Raw genomic sequence first — 25,756 nt, 5'->3', positions numbered from 1 at the left:
GTAAACAAACACGACAGAAGAAAGTCTCCACCATGTTGTTTACTTTAGAATAATTGGGAGCGAAGACTCAGATTTAGATAGGGGCAACACGGTGGCTTAGTGGTTAGCCCTGCGGCGCTGGGGTCCTGGGTTCGAATCCGGCCAGGAACAACATCTGCAAGGAGTTTGTATGTTCTCCCTGTGTTTGCGTGTATTTCCTTCCATTCTACAAAGACATACTGATAGGGGAAAATGTACATTGTGATCTGTATATGGGGCTCACAATCTCACAATAAAAAAAAAAATTAAAAAAAAAATAAATTAAAAATTAAAAAAAAAAAAAAAATCACAGATGTAGACGAAGCCCCCTTCATTAGGTTTTTGTTTGCATTCACACCAATGTAAAAAAACGTTTTTTTTTCTCCTTTTTTTTTTTTTTTTTACATTTCTGATGGAAGAAAAAGTTGTCCACACAGGACTTTCTCTTCTGTTAGAAAAGTAAACAAACATGACAGAAGAAAGTCTCCACCATGTTGTTTACTTTAGAATAATTGGGAGCGAAGACAGACGGAGGGGCCTCCATCTGTGCCTATTACTCTGCTTACACCTATGGCGGATGACAGCAACAGACATTTATAACGGCAGTGTGAACATAGCTGAACAATTCCAAAGCATCCTTTATTTATAACTCTATATTGTGCTCTTCCGCTCTTAGCTAATAAATTTCTGGATAAGTTGACAAGTGGGTGTGACCATTGTCAAAGAGGTGTGTCTGTACATAGTTTTATACTTGCAACACTAATTGGACACCAGCTGCAACCATGGAGGACAGTGCACAGTTGAGTACACTTTAAATTTCACAAGGTTTGGTCCAATTCCTGGACAATCTCTTTAAGGCTAAGGCCCCATGGGCCATAATCGCAGCGCTAAAGCGCTGCGGAAAGAACCATGCGTTATAATGCACTGCGGTTCTTTCCGCAGCGCTTTCAACAGAAAGTTCACAGAGTTTTCCTCTGCGGACTTTCTGTTACAATTATATCTATGGGAAAGCCGCCGGCGTTTCCATAGATATAATTGACATGTTGCAATTTGCAAAGCCGCAATGGCTGTGCAAATCGCAGCATGTCCGCGCTGCGATTTCTTCCGCAAAGTGGGGATGGGATTCGCATAAATCCCATCCCTTTTGCTTGCACTGTGAAACGCCATGATTATTCCCGCAGCATCTCCGCCGGCGTTTACGTCTTGTGGGCCCCCAGCCTTAGGGTCAGTGCACAAGGAGTTTTTTGGCGCTGATTTTGATGCTGAATTGGCCTAAAAAAAATTAGCCTCCAAAAAAAGCCTCCCATTTGAACTGTATTGGGAGGCTGATTTTGAGGCGGATTCAGTGTCAAAATCAGCACCAAAAAACTCCGCGTGCACTGACCCTAAGGCTCCATGCAGACCACCATAGCCATGGTCAGTATGCTAGCCGTGTATTTCACGAATAGCACATTGAGCCATTCTTTTCTATAGATCCTATTCCTATTCCTGTCCTGTTTTGCATCCCTCTCATGGCTCCTATTCATGAGAGGGGCACGGGCTGATGCTTCCGTAGCCCCATGACAAAAACGTCACATCAGACTTCAGAAACAGCAGTTAGATACATCATAAACATCACTGTCATGTGCATAAGATCTAAGGACATCATGGCCGGGTTTCTGACCAGAAAGTTCCTGCACTCATGGTCATATCCATTGGCAACTGATCAAGACAAAAAATGTCACCACTAAGATGGTTTAGAGGAAATCTGTAAAATGCTACAAAATTTTATTCTAAAATATATTATTTTATTAAAATTATTTATATTTGCAAAAATGTTTCACTTTTAATTGTCTACGAATTTAAGTATGGCCGAAGCCCAAAAAATTGTATCTTTTGTCTTTAATATAAAATATTTTGTAATGGCTATAAAAAAAAAATCAGCAGACTGATACTCCTAATATTTCCTCCTGGTGTTTATGGCACACATCTGTCTCATCCAGTAATCTGTAAATTCAAGTGCTTGTATGGCTTAGAAAACCCATCTTCAATACCCCATAAGGGAGCGGAGTCTCCAGTTCAGGACCCGCATCTATTATAACCAGAGCAGATGCAAAGTGTGTATTTTGCAGTAGAAGATCCTGCAGGTCTGTGAAACACATGAGCAGCCTATTAATTTTAATAGGACATCATGTAATGCCTCAGTTAGCCTGTGGTGGAGCTGTAAGGTAATTGAAGACTTGTTGTCAGGTTGTAGAGCGAGGGCAAGACTGTGCTCATGCTGTTGAAGTTTTTAATGGATTTTTTTTTTCCAAAAAGTTCTCTTTTTGACCCCCCCTCCCCAAATTTGCATCAAATCCCTACGGGTGATCCTAAATGTTAGTTTATGCCATGGATTTGACCAATTGCAATAATAATACTTTTTACTGATGCAAATTTTAGCAAGATTTTTCACAATGGAAAATCTGCAGTTTCTATATCACGGGTGAACGTACCCCTAAGCATTGCATTTTTACTCTAGGTTCACACTCTTCGTTGTTCTGGTTTGTCAGAGGACCAGAACAACGGATAGTCAGACTGCTAAAATAGCGGTAACACACAGAGCCTTACAGACCCCGTTGACTATAATGGGGTCCATCAGGTGTCTGTCATCTTAAAACTGAAACCAGCTGAGGACAAAGTGCTCTGTGCGGGATTTTCTCCTCCACCGGTTTTCAGATGGACATGGCGGCGGAGTCTTCAGCACAGATGTGAACTTAGCCTTAGATAAATGTTGGCCTACTACTAATAAACACTCCTCTGTTCAAAGGCCCCCCGTACACACGTATGTCTTCTGAACTGGGAGAGGGGAGAAGGATTCTTCTGTCTGCCGCTTATCTCCACGATAACTCAAGTATGAGGTAGCTGAAATCTAAGGCTGAGTTCAGACGGGGTATTTTGGACCGTAATTTGACGCGGAGGCCGCCTCAGATTCCGGTCCAAAAAACAGGTAGCCACGACTGGATGCCGGAGCAGTGCACTGGCATTCAGTCGCGCACTCCGCTCCGGATTAGGCCCAAATGAATGGGCCTAATCGGGAAGAGGGAGCGTCTTCAGGTGGATGTCGCGAGGCGAATCCGCCTTGAACAATGAGCCTCTTGCTTCTTTTTTTTTCCGGGAGCCGGAACAAACCACTCCTGGAAAAAAGAACTGACCGGCTCCCATTGATTTCAATGGGAGTTGTTTTTTTGGTCAGGATTTTGAGGCGAATTCCGTCTCAAAATCCTGACTAAAATTTTAAAAAAAGTACTACGGTAAATTCTGCAATTTTTCACTCTGGCTCTAAGCCTAATCATAGACTCACACTTAACAATTTTGTAGAGGTTTTCTTTGCAGCAGTCACCTCTTTTATATCAAAGACAGTTTGTCAATAAAAGATAACACCTCTATAGCTAACACCACCGATCCCACATTGCATTCACCACTGACAATAGATGAGGTCACAGCTTATCTCCTCCATCTCCCTGCACAGAACATTTCTAGAAAACTCTCCCATAGGCCTCAGCGAGTCAGCTCCAGTCTGTTGCATCCTATGATCATGACTATGCTGTAAAGCGTATCACTAAATGCTGTTAACAGGGCAGAGGAGAAGCTCAGGCAAGATGGCTGCCCCCATAGTCATGTACAGAAAATAGAATAAAAAAATAAATAAAATATATATATATATATATATATATATATCAGGAAAAAAGGTGATAGATTTTCCGATTTTAAAAATAGTTCTAAATTGTAGGTTAATAAGAGGACCCCATACATACTGCTTATGACACATGTAATGTGTATGGTCTTAGTAGCCGCCATGTATAGGGGCCTCCTGGAAGGCGTCTTTAAGGAGCTGTGTTATATGAGCAATGTTTATTTGCTGACCATTCGGGATAAGCTTAGCCTGTGGGTACGTGTGCGTCTATTTTCTAGAACAGACGTAGGTACTAACGCCGCCCGCACAGCTAACAAGAAGCCAGTGTTTACCAGGCCGCTCTGGATTTTAATAGACGTCCTGGCTTCTAGTGACATTTCTTTTCACCGCAGCAGCAGATTAGATAAACATAATATGTCGCAGTAATTACCTTATCAGCCCTAAATGAAAGAACGCCACCGAGCTTATGCTCATTATTCTTAGCAATTGCCTCCCCCATATACGGCCTGTCAGGAATTCGCACTGTATACCGTATCTGCCTTTTCCCGGACAGCCCATTACACATGAAAACAAGCTGTGGTTCTCCTATTGTGGAACTAGTAATCCCAGCAGGCCTCGCCAACCTGAGCCACAAGTTGCTCGCTCCGTACAATAGACCATTTAGTCCTGTAAAAAAAAAAAAAAAAATCAATATTTCCATATTCCCCTGTGCATCTTTTGGAGTACAAAAGGAACAGCTGCTTGTGACATACAGGTGGAAAGTGTAACCCTTTCAGGTCTCTGACGGGCAGAGATTAACATGCACGGTGTAGACGCGGGGCACTGGCTGTAATTGCCATTAAATTGAAGTGCTTTAAATCCTCATCGCATTAGCTCAGGTTCAACCAGTTTTGTCTGGCAGGGTTTAGGCGTGGAATCAAGTCACATACAGAATGCAAAAATATCGCTTTTTAGTTTCAGAAAATTTAGAAAAAAAATAATCTGGACTGTCAGCATACAAAAAGAGCATTATATCTAGGCAACCTATATTGTCTCGTGGTGAGGCGCAGTAGGAAAAAAAAAAACTTTTTTTTTTTGGCATTTTTTTCATTGCATTTTTTTTAGTTTCTGCCCCTATTATACGTATACAGAAAGCGCCAGAGCTCCAACAAGTATAGTGGACAGGCTGCGATTTTCAATAACACAACGGTCTTTGAAAGTGCCGCATTTCCGCTGCAGAGTTTCTTTCTGCAATGTGTGCATGGGATTAGCCAGGATCTCATCCACCTTGCAGGTAATGTAAAATGCAGTGGTTTTGCAATCGTGTGGCTTCAGCCTAAGCGAGCCTTCACACAGAGTATATGCTCGCTCATTCTGAACGTAAACTTGTTCATAGTGAGCGGCGTTAAAACAGATCCCATTGACTTCTATGGATGCTGACATACGCGCGCTACCCATTGAAATCAATGGGAGGTGCTTTTTTTTACCTATTGCTTTCAATGTGATCTGCACGTATGCCGGCACCCATAGAAATCAATGGGATCTGTTTTAACGCCGCTCACGATGAACAAGTTTACGTTCAGAATGAGCGGAGCATAAACTCCGTGTGATGTCTCCCTAAGGCTGAGGCCCCACATTACGGAAATGCAGCTTTTTTTTGCTGCAGATTTTGTTGCGTTTTTTTGAGCCAAAGCCAAGAATGGCTACAAATGGAATTGGAAATATATAGGAAGTCTTTATACTTCTAACTTCTGCTCAATCTAGTCCTGGTTTTGGCTCAAAAAATCGCAACAAAATCTGCAACAAAAAAAGCTGCGTTTCAGCAAGGTGGGGTCCTGGCCTAAGACTGAGACCCCACATTACAGAAACGCAGTATTTTTTTGTTGCAGATTTTGCTGCACTTTTTGAGGCAGTCAGAAGTGGCTTGAAAAGGAATGGGGAACATTATGGAAGCTTAGACGTTTCCCTTCGGTTCAATCCACTCTTGGCTTTGGTTCAAAAACTGCAGGAAAATCTCCAACAAAAAAAAAACAAACCAAAAAACCTACTGCATTTTCGCAATGTGGGGCCTCAGCCCAAATAGGTTTTCCCCTAAATATAACCAGATTTAAAATTGTAGACAAATTGTACAAAAAACACAAGTATGAGTAATTAAACTTTTTATAGAGTTTTAAAGCTCTTCCCTAACCATCTTATGCTCCATTCACATCACTTTATTTTACATCCATTAAATGGCTGCAGGAAACAGACACAAATGTCCATCTCTTTACATAAGCATCAGTGTTATGTGTTCACACGGAGTTCTTTGATCAGGAATTTGGTCAGGAAACTGACTCAAATTCCTCCTCCAAAAAACGCCTCACTTATACAGTCCTATGGTGAGGCGTTTTTAGGAGGAGGAATTTGAGTCGGTTTCCTGACCAAAAAACTCAGTGTGAACGCATCCATTTGTGTCTGTTTTTTGCAGATGTAAAAACTTGGTCTGAATGGAGACTTAGTGGTGCCAGCTTTTGTCTTGATCGGTTTCCAGTGGATATGACCATGAATGCAGGAACTTTCTATGGTCTGGGAGTTGTCAGAAACCCGGCCATGATGTCCTTATTGTGTCCGGTTATCTTCTCATACATGTAGTGTCCTCCTGGTAACCAGCCATGATGTCCTTATTGTGTCCGGGTTATCTTCTCATACATGTAGTGTCCTCCTGATAACCAGCCATGATGTCCTTATTGTGGTCAGGTTATCTTCTCATACATGTAGTGTCCTCCTGATAACCAGCCATGATGTCCTTATTAGAGATGAGCGAACACTAAAATGTTCGAGGTTCGAAATTCGATTCGAACAGCCGCTCAATGTTCGTGTGTTCGAACGGGTTTCGAACCCCATTATAGTCTATGGGGAACAGATACTCGTTAAGGGGGAAACCCAAATCCGTGTCTGGAGGGTCACCAAGTCCACTATGACACCCCAGGAAATGATGCCAACACCTCTGGAATGACACTGGGACAGCAGGGGAAGCATGTCTGGGGGCATCTAACACACCAAAGACCCTCTATTACCCCAACATCACTGCCTAACAACTACACACTTTCCACATTCAAAAAAACCTCTATCAAAGTGGGAAAATACCTGGAAACCTTCTTTACTCCCCAAATGGATGGACACAAACCCCAATTTAAGCTCAACAAACAGTAACAACCACCCCTTTAAATCACGTTCCCCATGACAACCACAAATGGAATAGGCAATGGGAATTCCAAAAGCCCTCACCCTTAACTGTCATTTTGAGTGTGTGTGTGTGTGTGTGTGTGTGTGTGTGTGTGTGTGTGTGTGTGTGATGTGGTAAGACCTTCCAAAATTCACTTTTCTAGCCCTTAACATGAGCCCTTCCAAACAAAGTTACATGACCTTAAGCTGAGCTACCAGCAGAGATTGAGGCCCTTGGCATGAGTAGAGCCTTGCACCAGCAGTGTTTTTGGCACTTAGGGTGAGTTGAGCCTTGTACCAGCGTGTGTCCCTTAACATCAGGCGGGCCCTAAGTTCTGTGCTTTGCACAAAAGTTCCACATTAACTAGGCTGAATGGTACAAAGATTAGTAGGCCCGAGAACCAGGAACAGGTCTTGCAATGGCTGTCGGATAACGCTTAAAGCACATTGTCCACCAGCCAGTCAGCCTCTACCTCCTCTTACCCAACAGTCTTGTCCTCCTTCCACCCAAAATTCCCAATCTTCCCAGAACAATAACCCCAACTGTCCCTGCTCCCCAGAGCTGTTCTCCCTTCCTTTGACTGTACCGCAACCTGCCCCTCCATTTCGCGATTCCACGGACCTAACAGACGAGTATCTGTGTCCAGATGCTCAAACACTAGAGTCTCCTCCATTCCATCTCCGGTCGATTTGGTGGCGGATGACCAGCAACCCACCCTCATCGACGACGATGAGACGCAGTTGCTGTCAGGGCAGCCAGTTGACATGCGCATTGTGCAGGAGGAGGAGGCGAGACAGGAGTTGGAAGAGGAGGTGGTGGACGACGAGGACACCGACCCCACCTGGACAAGGCAGATGTCAAGCTGGGAAAGTAGTGTGGATGTTGAGGCAGGTGCAGCACCAAAAAGGGTAGCTAGAGGCAGAGACATGTCCAGAGGCAGAGGTCAGCTGCTTTGCCGAAGCCAGGCCAGACCCGGAATGTCCGAAGATGTTCCCTTTTGTACCCAGCCCAGAAAAACTCCCCCATCGAGGGCACGTTTCTTGAAGGTGTAGAGTTTTTTCAAGGAATGCGCCGAGGACAGATATAGTGTCGTCTACACAATTTGCCTCTCGAAATCGAGTAGGGGCCCTGAGAAGAGCAACCTGTCCACCACTTCAATGCACCGTCATTTGGAATCCAAGCAATGGAATCAGTGGCAGGCAGCAACGGCAGGACAAACGTCGCCCGCCGTTCATGCCACTGCCTCTGCTCACAGTGCTGGCGATGCACTCCAGAGGACGAGCCAGGACATCACTTCATCTGCCTCCGCCACTTTGTTGACTTCTCCCTCATCCTCCCCTGTTTCTGTCTTATCTCCTTCTCCTGCACCATCAAAGGCACCATCAGGCGCTTCTTTACAACAACCCACCATCTCTCAGACATTGGAGCGCCGGCAGAAATACACCGCTAACCACCCACCCACGCAAGCCTAGAACGCCAACATCGCTAAACTGCTGGCCCAGGAGAGGTTGGCGTTCCGGCTTGTTGAAACTCCCGCCTTCCCGGACCTGATGGCAACTGTGGCACCTCACTATGCCGTCCCTAGCCGTCTCAACTTCTCCCGGTGTGGCGTCCCCGCCTTGCACCAGCACGTGTCACTCAACATCAGGTGGGCCCTTAGTTCCGCGCTTTGCTGCAAGGTCCACTTGACCACCGACACTTGGACAAGCGCCTGTGGTCAGGGATGCTGCAGTGCTTATCTTTAATGACAGGCAGGGTGAATGTGGTGGAGTCTGTTCCCCGGGTGCAAACTGGGGTGGCCTATCTCCTCTCCCAGGCCAAAATTCATGGCAGGAGTAGACTGAAACCCTACGACGCTGCAACCTCCACCACAGCTACTAGCGGCAAACGCTAAAACACTGGTGTGGGGAGACGTCAGCAGGCGGTGCTGAAGCTCATCAGCTTGGGGGACAGACAGCACAGTGCCTCCGAGGTCAGGGATGCCATCCTGGCTGAGATGGCATTTTTTTTTCCCTGCTACACCTGGGGCCTGGCATTTTTACGCCTGTGATAATGGCTGGAACCTGGTAGCGGCTCTGGAGCTTGCCAGCCTCCAACACGTTCCATGTTTGGCCCACGTCTAACCTAGTGGTGCAAAGTTTTTTAAAAACATACCCAAATGTACCGAAGCTACTGTTGAAAATGCGGCGCTTGTGCGCCCACTTTTGCAAGTGCACAGGAGTCGCTGCTAGCCTAAAAACACTCTAGCAAGGCCTACATCTGTCCAAACACAGGCTGTTGTCCGTCATTCACACACGCTGAAACCCTACAATACCATATCTTGAGCAGGGTGTGTGAGCTGCACAGACCTTTGATGGAGTTCCATCTACAAAACCCAAGGGTTCCTCAAAGTCAGCAACCAAAGTTTCTGCACCATGAGTTTCCAGGGGTGGCAGAGTTATGGCTAGGGGAAGAGGCATGGATAGGGATGATGTCTAGGGGCAAAAGCAGTGTGGATGTGGAGGCAAGCTAAGCAGGAAAAACTGGGGGTACAAGCTAAGGCATGGACTGGGGTGATGTCTAGGGGCAAAAGCAGTGTGGATGTGGAGGCAAGCTAAGCAGGAAAAACTGGGGGTACAAGCTAAGGCATGGACTGGGGTGATGTCTAGGGGCAAAAGCAGTGTGGATGTGGAGGCAAGCTAAGCAGGAAAAACTGGGGGTACAAGCTAAGGCATGGACTGGGGTGATGTCTAGGGGCAAAAGCAGTGTGGATGTGGAGGCAAGCTAAGCAGGAAAAACTGGGGGTACAAGCTAAGGCATGGACTGGGGTGATGTCTAGGGGCAAAAGCAGTGTGGATGTGGAGGCAAGCAAAGCAGGGAAAATGGTGGCTAGAGGCAAAGGGATGTCCATAGGCAGCAAGGGCAAAGATGCAAAACTCTCCCGTTTCAAGAATTTTCCTGACTTGTTTCCCCACAAAACATTCCTGGGAGGAGGGCTGAAACACCACCCTCCTCCTCCTCCGCTGTTAGATTTACCCCAGCTACGAGCTGAAAACGCTGCAACACTGGTGTGGGGAGACGTCAGCAGGCTGGGCTGAAGCTCATCAGCTTGGGAGACGGACAGCACACTGCCTCTGAGGTCAGGGATGCCATCCTGGATGAGATGGCAATTTGTTTATCCCCGCTGCCCCTGGGGCCAGGTTTTTTAGCTTGTTGGAGGGCTCTGGAGCTTGCCAGCCTCCAACACGTTCCATGCCTGGCCCACATGTTCAATGTAGTGGTGCAATGATTTTTAAAAACATACCCCAAATTAGCTGAGCTAAGGGTGAAAGTGCGGCACTTGGACACCCACTTTCCCAAGTCTACAGTACCTGGAGCTAGCCGCAATACACTCCAGCAAGGCCTACATCTGCCTGAAGCACCTACTGTTGTGCGAGGTCACCACACGCTCTAACCCTAGATACCGTATGTTCAGCAGGGTGTGTGAGCAGCAGAGACCTTTGATGGAGTACCAGCTACAAAACCCAAGGGTTCCTCAGAGTCAGCTCCCTCACTTTCTGCACCATGAGTTTCCATGGGTGGCAGACTTATGGCTAGAGGCACAGGCATGGATAGGGGTGATGTGTAGGGGCAAAAGCAGTGTGGATGTGGAGGCAAGCTAAGCAGCAAAAACTGGGGGTACAAGCAGCCGGTGGCATCATCACTGACAAGCACAGCTGTCTGTCAGCTGACAGGCTGACTTTCACCAAAATGAACAGACAATGGATAGACTCATCATATACATGTCAGTTACATGACAAATTTAGTGCAATTTGCAAGTCCAAGATGGTTTGGAGATCTGCGGAGAGGAATCTCACCACCTCTTGCGGGTGCCATCATTTGGAAGGCAAGCCCTGGGCTCAGTGGGTGAGAGCAAGCGCAGGATAATCGTCGTTTGGCCTGGCGGCCACTGCCTCTTCCACTGTTGACAGGGCTGGCGCTGCAGTCCAGACCAGGAGCCAGGACACCTCCACATCTGCCTCTGACACTTTGGGGAGTTCACCCTTATCCTCACCTTTTCCTGCCATTTCTCCTTTTGCCCGCGCCATCATGCGCCTCTTCCCAGCAACTCCCCATCTCCCAAGCCTTTCATTTCATGCTAAAGTACAGCGCAACCCACCCACATGCCCAAGGCTTCAACGGCCTCATCTCAAGAAATCTGGCCCAGGAGATGTTGGAATCCCGGCTGGGGGACACTCTGCCCTTTTTGGGCAGAGTGTCTACTGCGCCACCGCACTGTGCCGTCCACACCAGCACTTTCCCCCAAACATGAGGCGGTCCCTAAATTCAGCGCTTAGCCCTAAAGTTCCATGTGACCAGTTACGAATGGACAAGTGCATGCGGACAGGGACGCTACCTTTCAATTTGGGCACAGTGGTTGAATGTAGTTGAGGCGTGGACCGGGTCGCAAAATGTGGTGGCCTGACTTGTCTCCCCACACAACATTCCTGGGAGGAGGGCTGAAACACCACCCTCCTCCGCTGTTAAATTGACCCCAGCTACGAGCTGGAAACGCTGCAACACTGGTGTGGGGAGACGTCAGCGGGCCGTGCTGAAGCTCATCAGCTTGGGGGCCAGACAGCACACTGCCTACAAAGTGAGTCATGCCATCCTCGATGAGACGGCAATGTGGTTTTTGCCACTGCACCTGGGCCCAGGCATGTTGTCATGTGTGATAATGGCCGTAACCTGGGATTGGCTCTGTAGCTTGGCAGCCTGCAACATATTCCATGCCTGGGCCACGTTTTTAACTCATTGCTGCTAATCTTTTGAAAAAGGTACCCCAATGTTCCTGAGCTACTGGTGAAAGTGTGGCGCTTGTGCGGATAGTTTTTAAAGTGTATAGTTGCCGCTGCTAGCCTCTATGCACTCCTACAACGCCTGTACCTGCTGGAACAACGGCTGTTGTGCGACGTCTCCACACTGCTGGCACTAAACATATCATGTGTTGAGCAGAGTGTGTGAGCAGCACAGACCTTTGATGTAGTTCCAACTCCAAAACCCTCGGGTTCGTCAAAGTCAACTCCCTCAGTTGCTCAACCATGAGTGGCCATGGGTGGCAGACTTATGTGAAATCCCATCCCATCCATTGCACTGGACACGAAACATTAGCATGCGCTCAGCACAACTTCGGATATGGCAGATGCGTTAAGCAGGGTGCAGGGTACAACACAGACCAGGCCCGAGCACCAGGAACAGGTGTTAGAAATACTGCAGCATCTGCCATTTCCTTCCAATTTTGGGGTTTTGGACCCGCCACCGACTTGTCTGGACCTAAGTGGGGATCATGAGACACAGTTGCCATCAAGGCAAGCTGTGGTCATGTGCGGTTTGCAGTAAGGGGGCAGTGCGCAATTGGAAGAGGAGTTGGTGGATGACGAGGCCACCGACCCCACATGGACAGGGGTGATGTCTAGGGGCTAAAGCAGTGTAGATGTAGAGGGAAGCTAAATCAACAAAAAACCTGGGTAGAAGCAAAGGCATAAACTGGGGTGATGTTTAGGGGTGAAAGCAGAGTAGATGTGGAGGGAAGCTAAGCAGCAAAAACAGTGGGTAGAAGCAAAGGCATGCAAAACTCTACCCTGTTGGAAGACTTATTCCTAGGTCTGGAACACGTTAATGGCCCCCCTGGACAAATTACTGCCACTCAGGGGCCTAGTGTCACCAGGAGGGACAAGTATAGGCGCATGTTGTGGGAATACCTGGCCGACACCAGCTCTGTTCTCTCCGATCCCTCTGTGCTCTACAGCCTAAACTTATTTTCTCATCTTTTTTTCTGAACTGCACATCTCTTGCCTGCTTCCTTTGGGATCTTAGAAATGGTGGTCCACTTCCACAGATGGTAACTTCAATAGACAGTGTAACGGGAGTAGCTGAGGGATCGCTGTCTTAACCACTTTTTGGCACAAAATTAACTTCCAAAGCCAAATATGGTGCAAGTATATGATGCAAGGACACCTACACACCTATCTCTGACACATTGGGGAGTTCACCCTCATGCGCCCTTTTGGCCTGCACCATCATGCGCCTCTTCCCAGCCACTCCACATTTCCCAAGCTTTTCATTGCAGGCAGAAGTACAATACAACCCACCCCCATGCCCAAGCCTGTAACAGCCTCATCGATAAACTGCTGGCCCTGGAGATGTTGGTGTTTGTTTATGCTTCTGGAGACCCAGGCCTTCCGTCAGCAGATGGCAGCTGGGGCACCTCCCTATCCTGGGCCTAGCCGTTACTACTTCTCTTGGTGTGCTGTCTCTGCCTTGCGCCTGCATGTGTCCCATAACATCAGTCGGGCCCAGAGCTCTGCGCTTTGCTGCAAGGTCCACTTGACCACCGACACATGGACAAGCGCCTGTGGTCAGGGATGCTGCAGTGCTTATCTTTAATGACAGGCAGGGTGAATGTGGTGGAGTCTGTTCCCCGGGTGCAAACTGGGGTGGCCTATCTCCTCTCCCAGGCCAAAATTCATGGCAGGAGTAGACTGAAACCCTACGAAGCTGCAACCTCCACCCCAGCTACTAGCGGAAAACACTGTAACACTGGCATGGGGAGATGTCAGCAGGCCGTGCTGAAACTGATCAGCTTGGGGGACAGACAGCACAGTGCCTCCGAGGTCAGGGATGCCATCCTGGCTGAGATGGCATTTTTTTTTTCCCTGCTACACCTGGGGCCTGGCATTTTTGCGCCTGTGATAATGGCTGGAACCTGGTAGCAGATCTGGAGCTTGCCAGACTCAAACACGGTCCACGCATGGCCCACGTTTTCCAACTTGTTGGTGCCATGTTTCTTTGAAACCTACACCATTGTGCCTGATATACAGGTCAAAGTGGGGCCATTTTCGTAAGTGAGAACTAGCCTCTGCTAGGCAGAAAACATTCAGAGCACACTCCTCTCATCTTCGTACCGTTGGCTGGCGGAGGAAGACGAGGGGGTTGGAGTGGCATCTGATGTCCCTATCCCACACGAGACTAGAGGGTGCACTTCAGTGCATCCCATTGCTTCACCACAAATGGTGTGAAGGGGAGTGGAAAATGGAGGAAATGGAGAGTGACCCTTACAGTTGGGGCCAGCAAAGGCATGCCAAGTAACACACTGGCACACATGGCTGACTTCATCTTGGGTTGCTTTTCAACACATATTTCACATCATGAAGAACAAATAATACTGGATTTTTTCAAGCCTCGAACCCCGGTCTAGGTCTAATGTCTGTTCCTTTCTTATATTAGGGGAGAGGGAAAAAAAATTACTTCAGTGATACGTTTAGCGTACATAGACTGACTATTAATGTGTATCCCACTTAGTGTTGTTAGGGTTACACACCGTCACAACCTGGCTAAAGCTTCTATAGCTGTTAATAAAGTCAACATAACTTTACGGTATCCAAAAAGACAGCTGGTACCGACAGAGAGCAAGACAAATGTCACCCAAAGCTGTGAGCTCTGAACACCCACAGTGACTTTGGCGTCATCATCATTATAAGGGAGCGGGTGGTAATAAATAACTTGGCAGTGCCTAAAACCCAAAAAGCTTATACAACTATATTTACATTAAGATACACAAATGAAACTTTTCAGTAGCATGTCATGAGACAAGCTGATAAGCTCTTCCTTTGTGCAGTGCTATTTGAAAGTTAAACGCTGCCTTTATTTTAATTCTGGAGAAGGTGCAGACATTAGATTTAGAACATGTTGTCTTCATTGTTCAAATCCTCTATATAGGTAACGTGTTTTTCGGGCCGAGCTGTCTGGGAACGAGCTGGTGCAGCACTGACAACCTGGGTGAATATGGCAAGAGCCTGAGATGTAGGGTGAATGAATCCCCAAATTATTTGTGGAATTCCCAGTGAGACAATGGCACTGTATACCAGTATTAAAAATTGTGGGTGCACATAACCCCCATATATTCTTTGAATTCCCAGTGAGACAATGGAACTGTATAGCAGTAGCAAAAATTGTGGGTGCACGTAACCCCCATATATTCTTTGAATTCCCAGTCAGACAATGGCACTATATACCAGTATTAAAAATTGTGGGTGCACATAACCCCCATATATTCTTTGAATTCCCAGTCAGACAATGGCACTGTATACCAGTATTAAAAATTGTGGGTGCACATAACCCCCATATATTCTTTGAATTCCCAGTCAGACAATGGCACTGTATACCAGTAGTAAAAATTGTGGGTGCACATAACCCCAATATATTCTTTGAATTCCCAGTCAGACAATGGCACTATATACCAGTATTAAAAATTGTGGGTGCACATAACCCCCATATATTCTTTGAATTCCCAGTGAGACAATGGAACTGTATAGCAGTAGCAAAAATTGTGGGTGCACGTAACCCCCATATATTCTTTGAATTCCCAGTCAGACAATGGCACTATATACCAGTAGTAAAAATTGTGGGTGCACATAACCCCAATATATTCTTTGAATTCCCAGTGAGACAATGGCACTGTATACCAGTAGTAAAAATTGTGGGTGCACATAACCCCAATATATTCTTTGAATTCCCAGTCAGACAATGGCACTGTATACCAGTATTAAAAATTGTGGGTGCACATAACCCCCATATATTCTTTGAATTCCCAGTCAGACAATGGAACTGTATAGCAGTAGCAAAAATTGTGGGTGCACGTAACCCCCATATATTCTTTGAATTCCCAGTCAGACAATGGCACTATATACCAGTATTAAAAATTGTGGGTGCACATAACCCCCATATATTCTTTGAATTCCCAGTCAGACAATGGCACTGTATACCAGTATTAAAAATTGTGGGTGCACATAACCCCCATATATTCTTTGAATTCCCAGTGAGACAATGGCACTGTATACCAGTATTAAAAATTGTGGGTGCACATAACCCCCATATATTCTTTGAATTCCCAGTGAGACAATGGAACTGTATAGCAGTAGCAAAAATTGTGGGTGCACGTAACCCCCATATATTCTTTGAATTCCCAGTCAGACAATGGCACTGTATACCAGTATTAAAAATTGTGGGTGCACATAACCCCCATATATTCTTTGAATTCCCAGTCAGACAATGGCACTGTATACCAGTAGTAAAAATTGTGGGTGCACATAACCCCAATATATTCTTTGAATTCCCAGTCAGACAATGGCACTGTATACCAGTATTAAAAATTGTGGGTGCACATAACCCCCATATATTCTTTGAATTCCCAGTGAGACAATGGAACTGTATAGCAGTAGCAAAAATTGTGGGTGCACGTAACCCCCATATATTCTTTGAATTCCCAGTCAGACAATGGCACTGTATACCAGTATTAAAAATTGTGGGTGCACATAACCCCCATATATTCTTTGAATTCCCAGTCAGACAATGGCACTGTATACCAGTAGTAAAAATTGTGGGTGCACATAACCCCAATATATTCTTTGAATTCCCAGTCAGACAATGGCACTGTATACCAGTATTAAAAATTGTGGGTGCACATAACCCCCATATATTCTTTGAATTCCCAGTGAGACAATGGAACTGTATAGCAGTAGCAAAAATTGTGGGTGCACGTAACCCCCATATATTCTTTGAATTCCCAGTCAGACAATGGCACTGTATACCAGTATTAAAAATTGTGGGTGCACATAACCCCCATATATTCTTTGAATTCCCAGTCAGACAATGGCACTGTATACCAGTAGTAAAAATTGTGGGTGCACATAACCCCAATATATTCTTTGAATTCCCAGTCAGACAATGGCACTGTATACCAGTATTAAAAATTGTGGGTGCACATAACCCCCATATATTCTTTGAATTCCCAGTGAGACAATGGCACTGTATAGCAGTAGCAAAAATTGTGGGTGCACGTCACCCCAATATATTCTTTGAATTCCCAGTCAGACAATGGCACTGTATACCAGTAGTAAAAATTGTGGGTGCACATAACCCCCATATATTCTTTGAATTCCCAGTCAGACAATGGCACTGTATACCAGTATTAAAAATTGTGGGTGCACATAACCCCCATATATTCTTTGAATTCCCAGTGAGACAATGGAACTGTATAGCAGTAGCAAAAATTGTGGGTGCACGTAACCCCCATATATTCTTTGAATTCCCAGTCAGACAATGGCACTATATACCAGTATTAAAAATTGTGGGTGCACATAACCCCCATATATTCTTTGAATTCCCAGTCAGACAATGGCACTGTATACCAGTATTAAAAATTGTGGGTGCACATAACCCCCATATATTCTTTGAATTCCCAGTCAGACAATGGCACTGTATACCAGTATTAAAAATTGTGGGTGCACATAACCCCCATATATTCTTTGAATTCCCAGTCAGGCAATGGCACTGTATACCAGTATTAAAAATTGTGGGTGCACATAACCCCCATATATTCTTTGAATTCCCAGTGAGACAATGGAACTGTATAGCAGTAGCAAAAATTGTGGGTGCACGTAACCCCCATATATTCTTTGAATTCCCAGTCAGACAATGGCACTATATACCAGTATTAAAAATTGTGGGTGCACATAACCCCCATATATTCTTTGAATTCCCAGTCAGACAATGGCACTGTATACCAGTATTAAAAATTGTGGGTGCACATAACCCCCATATATTCTTTGAATTCCCAGTGAGACAATGGAACTGTATAGCAGTATTAAAAATTGTGGGTGCACGTAACCTCCATATATTCTTTGAATTCCCAGTCAGACAATGGCACTGTATACCAGTATTAAAAATTGTGGGTGCACATAACCCCCATATATTCTTTGAATTCCCAGTGAGACAATGGAACTGTATAGCAGTAGCAAAAATTGTGGGTGCACGTAACCCCCATATATTCTTTGAATTCCCAGTCAGACAATGGCACTGTATACCAGTATTAAAAATTGTGGGTGCACATAACCCCCATATATTCTTTGAATTCCCAGTCAGACAATGGCACTGTATACCAGTAGTAAAAATTGTGGGTGCACATAACCCCAATATATTCTTTGAATTCCCAGTCAGACAATGGCACTGTATACCAGTATTAAAAATTGTGGGTGCACATAACCCCCATATATTCTTTGAATTCCCAGTGAGACAATGGAACTGTATAGCAGTATTAAAAATTGTGGGTGCACGTCACCCCAATATATTCTTTGAATTCCCAGTCAGACAATGGCACTGTATACCAGTAGTAAAAATTGTGGGTGCACATAACCCCCATATATTCTTTGAATTCCCAGTCAGACAATGGCACTGTATACCAGTATTAAAAATTGTGGGTGCACATAACCCCCATATATTCTTTGAATTCCCAGTGAGACAATGGAACTGTATAGCAGTAGCAAAAATTGTGGGTGCACATAACCCCCATATATTCTTTGAATTCCCAGTCAGACAATGGCACTATATACCAGTATTAAAAATTGTGGGTGCACATAACCCCCATATATTCTTTGAATTCCCAGTCAGACAATGGCACTATATACCAGTAGTAAAAATTGTGGGTGCACATAACCCCAATATATTCTTTGAATTCCCAGTCAGACAATGGCACTGTATACCAGTATTAAAAATTGTGGGTGCACATAACCCCCATATATTCTTTGAATTCCCAGTCAGACAATGGCACTGTATACCAGTATTAAAAATTGTGGGTGCACGTAACCCCAATATATTCTTTGAATTCCCAGTGAGACAATGGCACTGTATACCAGTATTAAAAATTGTGGGTGCACATAACCCCCATATATTCTTTGAATTCCCAGTGAGACAATGGCACTGTATAGCAGTAGCAAAAATTGTGGGTGCACGTCACCCCAATATATTCTTTGAATTCCCAGTCAGACAATGGCACTATATACCAGTAGCAAAAATTGTGGGTGTATATAGCCCCAATTCTATTGCTAGGGGACTTGCAGGGTATTTCTGAGGTGAAGGTGGGGGGGCACACCATTGGAACGGGGATTTGGGGTGTATATATGGGGTATACGGGAATACACTGTCAGTGTGTTCCATTCAGGATCCTGGGAAAGCTGGGTTGCGGCGATTGAGCCCGTCAGTGCCACGTTACACTGACAAGCTTCTCCCTGGAATTGAAGTTATATGTAAGCCCAATATATTCTTTGAATTCCCAGTGAGACAATGGCACTATATGGCAGTAGCAAAAATAGTGGGTGTATATAGCCCCAATCCTATTGCTAGGGGACTTGCAGGGTATTTCTGGGGTGAAGGTGGGGGGGCACACCGTTGGAACGGGTATCGGGGGTATATATCGGGTATACGGGAATACACTGACAGTGTATTCCATTCAGGATCCCGGGAAAGCTGGGTTGCGGCGATTGAGCCCGTCAGTGCCACGTTACACTGACAAGCTTCTCCCTGGAATTTAGCTCTTATAAGAGCTGTTGGTTGTCTTCTCCTTCCTATCCTAGCCTGTCCCTGCCTACCCAGAATCTAAGCCCTAGCTAGCTGGACGGAAACCTCCGTCCTCGGTGAATTGCAAGCTCAGAATGACGCGAAGCTGGGCGGCGCTGTTCTTTTAAATTAGAGGTCACATGTTTTCGGCAGCCAATGGGTTTTGCCTACTTTTTTCAACGTCACCGGTGTCGTAGTTCCTGTCCCACCTACCCTGCGCTGTTATTGGAGTAAAAAAGGCGCCAGGGAAGGTGGGAGGGGAATCGAGTAATGGCGCACTTTACCACGCGGTGTTCGATTCGAACATGCCGAACAGCCTAATATCCGATCGAACATGAGTTCGATAGAACACTGTTCGCTCATCTCTAGTCCTTATTGTAGTCAGGTTATCTTCTCATACATGTAGTGTCCTCCTGATAACCAGCCATGATGTCCTTATTGTGGTCAGGTTATCTTCTCATACATGTAGTGTCCTCCTGATAACCAGCCATGATGTCCTTATTGTGTCAGGGTTATCTTCTCATACATGTAGTGTCCTCCTGATAACCAGCCATGATGTCCTTATTGTGTCCGGGTTATCTTCTCATACATGTAGTGTCCTCCTGATAACCAGCCATGATGTATTATTATCTTCTCATACATGCAGTGTCCTCCTGATAACCAGGCATGATGTCCTTATTGTGTTCGGGTTATCTTCTCATACATGTAGTGTCCTCCTGATAACCAGCCATGATGTCCTTATTGTGTCCGGGTTATCTTCTCATACATGTAGTGTCCTCCTGATAACCAGCCATGATGTCCTTATTGTGGTCAGGTTATCTTCTCATACATGTAGTGTCCTCCTGATAACCAGCCATGATGTCCTTATTGTGTCAGGGTTATCTTCTCATACATGTAGTGTCCTCCTGATAACCAGCCATGATGTCCTTATTGTGTCCGGGTTATCTTCTCATACATGTAGTGTCCTCCTGATAACCAGCCATGATGTATTATTATCTTCTCATACATGCAGTGTCCTCCTGATAACCAGGCATGATGTCCTTATTGTGTTCGGGTTATCTTCTCATACATGTAGTGTCCTCCTGATAACCAGCCATGATGTCCTTATTGTGTCCGGGTTATCTTCTCATACATGTAGTGTCCTCCTGATAACCAGCCATGATGTCCTTATTGTGTTCGGGTTATCTTCTCATACATGTAGTGTCCTCCTGATAACCAGCCATGATGTCCTTATTGTGTTCGGGTTATCTTCTCATACATGTAGTGTCCTCCTGATAACCAGCCATGATGTCCTTATTGTGTTCGGGTTATCTTCTCATACATGTAGTGTCCTCCTGATAACCAGCCATGATGTCCTTATTGTGTCCGGGTTATCTTCTCATACATGTAGTGTCCTCCTGATAACCAGCCATGATGTCCTTATTGTGGTCAGGTTATCTCCTCATGCATGTAGTGTCTTCCTGATAACCAGCAATGATGTCCTTATTGTGGTCAGGTTATCTCCTCATACATGTAGTGTCCTCCTGATAACCAGCAATGATGTCCTTATTGTGGTCAGGTTATCTCCTCATACATGTAGTGTCCTCCTGATAACCAGCCATGATGTCCTTATTGTGGTCGGGTTATCTTCTCATACATGTAGTGTCCTCCTGATAACCAGCCATGATGTCCTTATTGTGGTCGGGTTATCTTCTCATACATGTAGTGTCCTCCTGATAACCAGCAATGATGTCCTTATTGTGGTCAGGTTATCTCCTCATACATGTAGTGTCCTCCTGATAGCCTGTCCACAATAAGGAAATCCTAGCTAGGGTTTCCAGACCATATAACGTTCCTATATTATCTGTCGTACCCATTGGCAACCAATCAAGACACAAGGTATGGCCTTAGCCTAAATCAGGAAATTTCCAATAAGTAAAATCACCCCTCTCTTGGTTAGATCTGTTGTCACAATTGGGGTACATCCTCAGAGATATAATCCATAGCAGAAAATCTGCAACAAATCCACATGAGAATGAAACATGAATTACATGCAGATTACTTAATGATATTTTCTACTGATTTTGCAGATTTCAGAATAAATTAACATCACCACTCCATTTACACTGCAGATGTTTTTTGTCCATCATGTAAATGAGATCTGTTTCAGTTTCGTATCAGGATATCCACAGCATATGTGGCACATGTGAACCTTTCACCATCTCCAAAAACTCCAGTTCTTTACATCAGTCAATAGCTGCGGCTTTACTCCTCCACCAAAACTAACAGCCTTGATTGCTCAGGAATGGTGGGGACATCCCGCAGAGCTTTAAACAAAAAGTTTGCAGAGTTTTTCCGCGTGGGATTTGCAAGAGTCCCATCCACTTTGCAGTCACTGTAAAACGCTGCAATTTTGACTGCAGCGTTTCTGCCGCTGGCAAATCGGGGCGTTTCCGGCCTGAAGGGCCCCGGCTCAAACATACATTCACATATTGCAGATTTGTTGCAAAAAGTTTCATTTGAATTGTATTGTATTGATGTACAGTCATCCCTGAACAAGCTGCAGGAACAACCCGATGCAGATGAATGGAACTGATACTCAATTGCAGAAATCTCTGCAACAAATCTGCTGTGCGTGAACATAACCGTACAAATCCATCCAGCTTTTCCTGTGTTAAATCTGTTTAGATCTATAGGACATCACACTTGGCAGATTTTTTGCAGAAATGTTGGTGACTGAAGCTCCAACATCTGACTGTGGTTGTTTTTGGGTACAAGAATATGGATTTCTTCAAGCCCCATTCATATAAAGTGCAACAGATCTGAAGTGTGTGTCCATTGCACTTGGGGAAGATGAATGGCTACTAGACTCTTTCGGCGCTTCTTATCTTGGAGGAACAATAGAATCAGACAGGAAAAATCCAGTTTATTTTCTTATCTGACGTAAACCATCAAGCAAGACGTTAGATTGCCAATGGATCCTGTTGAGATGAGTGCTGACGGTGGCGTCTGTGTATGGGAAAAAGAAAGATACTGTACAGTAAAGGGATGTTTTACGTCAAATCTACCTCCATATGATCCATTATGCATACCTTAGGATAGAGTAGTTGGCATTCAATGAATTTTTCTTTTTTTTTTTTTTTTTTTTTAACAAAACAAGTCTTTTTTTTTTTTTACACAAACGTGTGCGTGTGACTGCACCCCATCTGAAATTAAAAAATCCATTAAGAGTACAAAGTGAATGCTAGGCCCAAAACATCATCACCATATAGTCCATAATAATAATACATTTTATTTATAATAATACATTTTATTTCTATAGCGCCAACATATTCCGCAGCGCTGTACAATTTGTAGGGTTAAAATACAGACAGATACATTACAAAGAGAATCATTTCACACAATGGGACTGAGGGCCCTCCTCGCAAGAGCTTACAATCTATGAGGTAGAGGGGGTGACACAAGAGGTAGCAGGGGCGGCATTACTTATACAGGGGTCAGACACTTCTGTAATAGAGGTGACTGTCATTACACAAACATAAAACTTTATGAGCCATCACCAGTCGTGTCCTGTAACATGTGGATGGAGCTTGGACCTATAAAGTTATCCTGAGATGACATCATATCATGTGGGGTAATGTGGGAGCGGGGACAGAGGACGGTTAAGGGTTTACGTTAGACATTGTGATAGGCTTGTCTGAAAAGATGCGTCTTTAGTTTGCGTTTGAAACTGTAGAAATTGGGAGTTAATCTGATTGTCCGGGGTAGAGCATTCCAGAGAAGTGGTGCAGCTCGGGAGAAGTCTTGTATACGAGCGGGGGAGGTTCTGATAATAGGGGATGTAAGTGTTAGGTCATTGAGTGAGCGGAGAACACGGGTTGGGCGGTAGACAGAGATGAGGGAGGAAATGTATGGAGGTGCGGCATTATGGAGAGCCTTGTGGATGAGTGTGATAACTTTATATTTTATTCTATATTGAATAGGCAGCCAATGTAGCGACTGGCACAGACCAGAGGCATCTCTGTAGCGTCTAGCCTGATAGATGAGCCTGCCCGCTGCATTCAGAATAGATTGTAGAGGGGAGAGTTTAGTAAGGGGAAGACCGATTAGTAAGGAGTTACAGTAGTCAAGGCGAGAATGAATCAGAGAGACAGTAAGTGTCTTTAGTGTATCTCTGGTAAGGAAAGGGCGTATTCTGGAGATGTTTTTGAGGTGGAGGTGACATGAACGTGCAAGTGATTCAACATGAGGGGTGAAGGAAAGGTTTGCGTCAAACATAACCCCGAGGCAGCGGGCCTGCTGCCTAGGAGTTACAGTAAGGCCTGAGACTGCAATGGATATATCAGGGACAGATCTATTAGATGGTGGAAACAGTAGTAGTTCAGTCTTGGAGAGATTTAGTTTCAGATAGAGAGAGGACATGATATTTGAGACAGCAGAGAGACAGTCACTGGTGTTCTGTATGAGTGCAGGGGTGATGTCATGGGAAGATGTGTATAATTGGGTGTCATCAGCATAAAGATGGTACCTGAAGCCAAATCTGGCAATGGTTTGTCCAATGGGGGCTGTGTAGAGAGAGAAGAGCAGGGGGCCTAGGACCGAGCCCTGAGGAACCCCAACAGCAAGGGAAAGAGGGGAGGAAACAGAGCCCGCAAATGATACACTGAAGGTGCGGTCTGAGAGATAAGAGGAGAACCAGGAGAGCGCAGTGTCATTGAGACCAACTGAGCGGAGCCTATTGAGGAGGAGATGATGGTCAACAGTGTCAAAAGCTGCAGAGAGGTCCAGAAGAATAAGAAGAGAGAAGTCGCCATTGGATTTAGCCATTAGGAGATCATTGGAGACTTTTGTGAGAGCCGTTTCAGTAGAGTGCAGAGCGCGGAAGCCAGATTGTAAGGGGTCAAGCAGAGAGTTAGCAGAGAGATAGCGGATTAAACAAGAATAGACCAGGCGTTCCAAGAGTTTAGAGATGAGGGGGAGGTTAGAGACAGGTCGATAGTTAGCAGCACAGGATGGGTCCAGGGAGGGTTTTTTCAATAGCGGGGTTATAACAGCATGCTTGAAGGAGGATGGGAAGATTCCAGAAGAGAGAGAGAGGTTAAATATTTTAGTAAGGTAAGTAGTGACAGCAGGCGACAGAGATTGGAGAAGGTGTGAGGGGAAGGGGTCACTGCTGCAGGTTGTAGGGCGAGATGAAGAAAGTAGTTGGGAGACTTCCTCTTCTGTAACAGGTTCAAAAGATGAGAATGGACAGTCTGAAGTGCGGTTGGTGAGGGGATCCTTGCTATGGTAGGTGGTGGGATCAATGCCACCTGCGGCTTGGGCAGTGATTTCCTGACGGATCTTAACAATTTTAGCATGGAAATACGTGGCCAGGTCATCAGCACTAAGGTCTGTGAATGGCGTCTGCACCTTGGGTGTGAGTAAGGAGTGAAAAGTTTCAAAAAGCCTTTTAGGATTGCTGGAGAGAGAAGAGATGAGGGCGGTGAAATAGTCTTGCTTGGCTAGGTGAAGGGCAGAACTTTATGTTTTAAGCATAAACTTGAAGTGGAGGAAATCTGCAGGTGAGCGTGATTTTCTCCAGAGACGTTCGGCACACCTAGAGCACCGCTGAAGAAATCGTGTCTGTGGCGTGTGCCAGGGCTGCTGCCTCCTACGTGGGACTTTACGAGTGGAGGGGGGAGCCACCTCATCCAATGCATTTTTAAGTGGTTTATTATAGTTTTTTTTTTTTTTTTTTTGTGGCTTGTCCGGGGAAAAATTAGGCTAAGGGTGCATTCACACTGAGTAAACGCTAGCTTATTTTGTAGAGTAAAATTACACTTGTAAATTTTGCTATCCCATTGACTTCAATGATATTTTTTTACAAGTGTAAAAATACGCCTGTAAAAAATACGCCTGTAAAAAATACGCCTGTAAAAATACGCCTGTAAAATGTCATTGAAGTCAATGGGATAGCAAAATTTACAAGTGTAATTTTACTCTACAGAATAAGCTAGCGTTTACTCAGTGTGAATGCACCCTAAGGCCCCATGGTGCAGAAGTTTCTGTCCACTACTTTTTGCGATACCAGCAAAGTGAATGAGATTTCATTGATTTCATTTAATCTCATCTACACACTGTGGAAAAATAAAAAGCTGCGGGAAAGCTGTGTTTTCAAAAATTCTGGAATTTTTGAAAAAACATAGCATTTTAATATCAGCTAGAATCGTGAGTGTTTTTTTTTTTCTGTTGTGATTTTTAGTTGCATTTTGCTACATGAGGTCTCACCCTGAAGGTGGTAGACCATGCATTACAGAAATGCAGAAATTACTCGAGTATAAGCTGACCCCCCCTAATTTACCACAAAAAACTGGGAAAACTTATTGACTCAAGTATAAGCCTACAGGGGAAATGCAGCAGCTACTGGTAATTTTCCAAAAATTAAAATGGTCGGAGTTTTTGGGTGCAGTAGTTGCTGGGAAAGGGGAGGGGGTGTTTTGGTTCTCTGTCTGCCCCTTCCCTGAGCT

The 25,756-nt window shown here is 45.1% G+C and overlaps 1 protein-coding gene across 2 annotated transcripts in view; it reads left to right on the top strand.

The window, feature by feature from the left end:
• Positions 1–25,756, top strand: part of SPAG6 (sperm associated antigen 6) — a 149,166-nt gene that overhangs the window by 76,898 nt on the left and 46,512 nt on the right. The window lies entirely within an intron of this gene.

This window comes from Leptodactylus fuscus, chromosome 4 (genome assembly GCF_031893055.1).
Source record: "Leptodactylus fuscus isolate aLepFus1 chromosome 4, aLepFus1.hap2, whole genome shotgun sequence".
In the NCBI taxonomy this organism is placed as follows: Eukaryota; Metazoa; Chordata; class Amphibia; order Anura; family Leptodactylidae; genus Leptodactylus; species Leptodactylus fuscus.
The sequence above is the reverse complement of the archived record's forward strand: the minus strand, read 5'-3'. Positions and strand labels throughout refer to the sequence as shown.